The sequence below is a fragment of the Amblyomma maculatum genome, chromosome 1, assembly GCF_055883805.1.
Source record: "Amblyomma maculatum isolate TAMU_Amacu chromosome 1, ASM5588380v1, whole genome shotgun sequence".
In the NCBI taxonomy this organism is placed as follows: Eukaryota; Metazoa; Arthropoda; class Arachnida; order Ixodida; family Ixodidae; genus Amblyomma; species Amblyomma maculatum.
This window is the reverse complement of record NC_139344.1, coordinates 255,955,498-255,960,706: the sequence shown is the minus strand read 5'-3', so window position 1 is coordinate 255,960,706 and position 5,209 is coordinate 255,955,498. Positions and strand designations below refer to the sequence as shown.

Here is a 5,209-nt window from a genome sequence, read left to right as displayed (position 1 = left end):
GAAAAGCGCGCAGCGAGTGGTCCATCCTTCTCCCGTCAGTCAGCGAGACGGACCAATGGACGTCGTTCGCGGTACGTACGTCATTACTGGGGCCCGTCAGGCTATTAGCCCCGAGAGCGAACACTGGCGCCGCTGCGATCGCCGCAGTCTGACGTCACGGCAAGGACTCCGCCAGCCGGGCTGCTGCTCCTCCCGGCCGATGCCGGCTCCTTTCATTCGTATTCGCTCACGAATAATCACGATGGTAACTTATTGCTCAGTGCGCAGTGAAAATCACTGAAGAAAGCCGGTGTAAGCTTCCACTTTACCCAAAGTTGTTCAAAATGAAGGAGGTTAGATTGATAAAGTTAAGAATGGGGAAGCAACCGTCGGCATTGCCACTAGTGTGCAGTAAGCACTTCAAAAAGGACTGTGTAGCCGGTGTACAAGATACTAGGTAAGCCGTACGTGTAGCGACGCTTTTACGGGCTGTTTGTCAACTAGTCTTTTTTTTTTTTTTTAATTATTAGTGCACAAGAACAAAACTATTGCCAGACGCTGTTCCATCCGTCAACATTCCCGTGCGTCCTAGCGATGCAAGGCGATCGCTCCCGGGATCGACGAAGCGGCGGCGTAAGTAAATCAGCCATTGCTCAAACTTTCGTTTCCTCGATCTTTGTGTCAGTGAGTGCTCAGACATTTTGCTCAGTAGCGGAATGTCCAAGCTGAATCAACTGTGACTCTGCTTAAGTTTTTGTTTAAAATGTGTCTCACGGCAGTGGTGTTCTCGTGTGCATTCATGCCGCGAAATTTGACACAGTCCGCACAGCTGTGCTGGTCTTTTTGTTTGAATGCTGATATTTTCCAAGTTTTCCAAGACATGGGGCGCAGATTCAATGCAACGCGTCCCTAAAAACAGCACTTTAGTAACGGTTGTGATAGGGAATTTTTTTTTTTTTTCGGGCTCCGTGAAGCCCTGCCTTAGCTACGTCTCAGATTTGTGTGCTATGCAACAAGCGTGGCTTTAAAGTGCACGTGATGTGCAGCTGCTCTGCGCTTTTCTGAGGTAATGCCCAAACTTCGTTAAGGCCTTGTTTCAGTGTTTTTTGAGGTTGTAGCCTGAATCTCTCTATCTGATTCGAGGTGAAAGAGGCGTTCCCGCAAAGTCGTACCAGTTCTGCGCACACGTAGAGGCTTTGACAACATACAAGAATGGGGACAGTAGTGAAAATTCGAGCGCCGTTCCAATGGACGATGCTACACAACTAGAAGAGGAGGTGGAAGTTATAGATTGAGACGGTATGTCTACCTATGGATACGCTATGCGGCCACTATTCCTTTGTGATGATTCACATTGACGTGAACGATTTTTATCAAGCATTCAGGAAAAAGAACAACATTTATATATCCCGCATTGTCTTTAGTTCTGACCATGAAACTGAAATACATGAGTAAGCTATAATCGTGATAAATTATCGGCTTTTGCTTCCTCAGCACTACTATTGATCAAAACAAACAATTAATACCTTAAACAATCTCTATATTACTGCAGTAAATTCGAGTGGAGAGCTTGTTACAACATAAAAATGAAGTAATAAAACCGCAAGTCATCCGTAGATACACGAGGAATTTTCTTTTATCTATAGCCACGTCACCAAATGTACATGAAAATACTGCATTTCAACCTTATCACTCTAAGCATAATGTTACCCTAAGAACTGAGAAGGACTGGCCTGTTTAAACAAGACCCGTTTTTCATCCTCTTCACATATGGATTCAATGAGCTGTTTGTAGTATTTAACAAAACGAAAAAGTTTTCAATGCGTGACGGAAATTTAGTGATATCTCTGTATCTGTAAAGAGTGGTTTAGATGGCATAATAATTCTGTCGTTTTTTTTTTTCTCAAGGACCAACACACAGCGCTAACCAAAGCACAGGATGTTCTGAAGGTATGTAATACAGTTTTATACACTGTTTGCCTGTTTCACCTGCAGCTGTTTTTTTTTTTTTTTTGACAGAGTTTGCGCTTTTCTCTTTTCAGGAGTTACCGTGAAGGTTAAGAAGCTTTTCAAGGACGCAGGGATTCAGCTCAGTGCGAATGACATCTTCAAGCAAAAACAGCTAATAACGGTTGCAAAAATCATTGACGAAAGTGGTTTCTTTGCTTCATTAAGGCAGCGGCGACTTGTTTCGCACGCTTTGTCCACATAGGAATTTATGCTCCTCAGTGAAAGGGAGACTGGAAAGAAATTTGCAAATTAGCAGTGCCCCCAAGACATCCCATGCGCGCACGGCTGCGGCGCAATAGGCAGAGGCGAACGGAATGACGGAAATGTTTACGACGACACGGTTAATAAATCATATTTCTGGTCATCAGAATGCACGTTGCTCTTGGCAAATCATGTGTAATTGCTTTTCAAAAATGCTCGACAAGTAAGATGATTCTAATAAAGTTTTAATCAGTAGCCTCTTTTAAATAGATATCCGTGCACTAATTTCACAGCGCGCAGTCCATAATGCGCGCTCTAAGCAACGTCCACAGCAAAACGGCACAAATTTATCGCGTCGCAGGCATATAGACCTATCTTCATGGTTGTATTACGAATGTAAGACAACCATGAAGATAGTGACTCCACGCACATCATCAGTTTCAAGGGACGACGCACGAAAGGCTCCTGTCGCGGCGATGGCACCAGCTGCGCCCGTCGCGGCGAGCGCTCGGGCAGTCGCGAGACTTGCGCTCACCGCGACGAGCCCATGTTTCGTGTTTTGAAAGCAAGAGGAATCATTATTAAATACTTTTTTTCCCTGACACTCGATCGGTGTTGTCTGGGTTGTTCATAACGCTTTGTTATGAGAACAACCGAGGCCGCAGACTCGAAGCTACGCGGCAACCCGGAGAAGCCAGAGCGATCGGCGCAGGCAGTCCTTGCCGTGACGTCACGTCGGGCTGACCGCCAGAGGGCGCCACTCAAACTTCTCGGGGCTAATAGTCAGGCTAGCGCAGGAAACGAGGAAGCTGGCTTCCCAAAGGAGAGCATGAGAGAGCTTTGAATTGTATTTTCGATGCTTTGCGGCGCGCGTGTCACTGTAGCATTTTGCACAGACTATCTCCGGTACTTGATCGAAACACTGGGCTCCTTTGCTTAAAAGGGCCTTCCCTGGACAGTGGCCCTTTAAGCGCGAGGAACATCGACTAAGCTCTCGTCGTGGCCTCCTTATCCGCCTTGCTTGCCGAGGTGTCGGTGCAAGCGTATGGCCTCCTGCCGGCGCTTAATGGCCACCGCCACCTCTGCTGTCCACCATGCCCTCGCTCGGTGCCGGCCTGTTTTCCGTGCCGGTCGCCTTGCCAGAGCTCTGCCCAACTCTGCCCAACTCTGTCATCATTTGCCCATATGTCCCCATGTCGTCCACCCGCTTCTCTAACCGCGGTGCCATTTCTTCGATGTCACGTTCACTCGGCCGTGCCGATGCACTTTCCCTGTGATATCTTAGGTCACCTCGGCGGTCTTGGCTGAATATGAGGCGAAACCGATTGTGGTCACTAGACAAATTGCCTTCCCCATATTCGTCCACAATACAATGTAGCGATTCATATAGTCCTTCAGACGAGGCAGCAATCGATGCATGACGACATATCACGCACCGCCCACGGGACCTGACCTTGGCATTTGTCCGTCAGGATCAGATTCTCCTTCTGCACCATCTCTAATAGCAATCTGTCATTCGCGTCCGTGCGGCCGTCTAGCTCCTCAATGTGGGCATTAAAGTCTCCCACAATTAGGACCTCGTACCGATCACGGAGAGCCTCCATGTCTGCCCTGAGGCAGGTGCTGATCGACACATTTCTTTTAGTGTTGGCCCCTGTCCACCAGTATACCGTAGCCAGAGTCACTGGTTTGTCAGCCACATTGCCCATTAACCACATGTGCTCCTAGCACATCTGCCGTTCTCGTATCCAGTTGCGGGGGTCCATCCAAAGGTACCCGAGGCCGCCGCGCCACATTTCATCAGACCGCCTGTTGCGTCCCTCCCACTGAACGTCCGTTTCTGCCGGGGGACTTTCTCATCTCGAAGATGTCCGCCTGTTGCGTCCCTCCCACTGAACGTCCGTTTCTGCCGGGGGACTTTCTCATCTCGAAGATGTGTTTCCACTACTGCGAACACCCCGACTTTGTGCTGTCGCATTTCTCTCGTGAGTTCAAGCCATTTTTGGTCTCTCCTGGCACCTTGCATATTCAGGAAACCTACTTGAAAACGGCACTGCCGCTTTCACCGAGGACCTCTTTGTCTTCGCCGCCGCCGATTGACAGCCTCACCTTGCCCTATCTAAGAAGATTGCCACGGGCTCTGCCTGTGGAGCTGCCTCTTCGGGGCTGGCCGCCGTTGCGATTTGTCCGCCGTTTGAAGGAGAGTTTCCTTCAGTACCTCTAGGAGAGACACTTCGAGGTGTGTGGCCGGGGACTGGTTGTGATGGCCTTGTCTCGGGAGGCGTAGTCCTAAAAAGAATACATAGGCGCCGGCCCAACTGCTGTCCTAGTGCCTCCACTGTGCTTGGACTGTACGCCGTGCCTTGCGTCTCCGATTCCATCGCCCAGCTGGTTGCGACAAATTCAACTCTTGGGCCCGTTTCTTTGCAGACGGCTTTCATTTTGGCATTCCACTACTCGCACCTACCGTCGATGCCCTCAATCGAAGCCGGCCGTGCAGGAGCATGGGCGACAAATGGTGTCGCGGCGCTCGTTTCGTCCACTCCGCAAGCTTGGAGCGGAACTCGTCCGCCACTGCGCTTAGTGTCCTTCAGGCTGCTTGAATCACAACGGCCTCCGAAACACTCCAGACACCTTCCGTTCCGTCCACCAGTGCCGCTACTTCGCAGGTCGTGGCGTACCTCTGGACCCTGAACTGAACGCGGCAATTCCATCTGGTGGTCCGGAACACTGAATGTTTTAGGCGCAGAGCCTTCTCATCCCCAAATACAAGCACCCGCCTGTCCTAGTTCGCCTGGGAGGGGGGACCCTCATCTCGTGCCGCCTGGAATCCGGCCGTCTCGTTTGACATCTCTGCTTGCCGCGGCTTCCGCTCCCTGTATTTTTTGGACTGCGCTAATTGCCACTAAGATGCATCCGAAGACTTTTCCTGCGTGCTTTCCTCTGCTTTAGCCTCAGTGGTGTCGGAAGCCTCAGCGCCCACCCTTCATGGTCCGGTGCCCGGTCGATTGTGAGTGTC

The 5,209-nt window shown here is 50.1% G+C and overlaps 1 long non-coding RNA gene across 1 annotated transcript; it reads left to right on the top strand.

The window, feature by feature from the left end:
- Positions 1 to 229: 229 nt before the first annotated feature.
- LOC146206277 (uncharacterized) lies at positions 230 to 2,461 on the top strand. Its single transcript, XR_014703258.1, has 4 exons — positions 230 to 436; positions 510 to 612; positions 1,888 to 1,929; positions 2,022 to 2,461. It is a non-coding gene; the product is annotated as an uncharacterized LOC146206277 (long non-coding RNA).
- Positions 2,462 to 5,209: the final 2,748 nt, after the last annotated feature.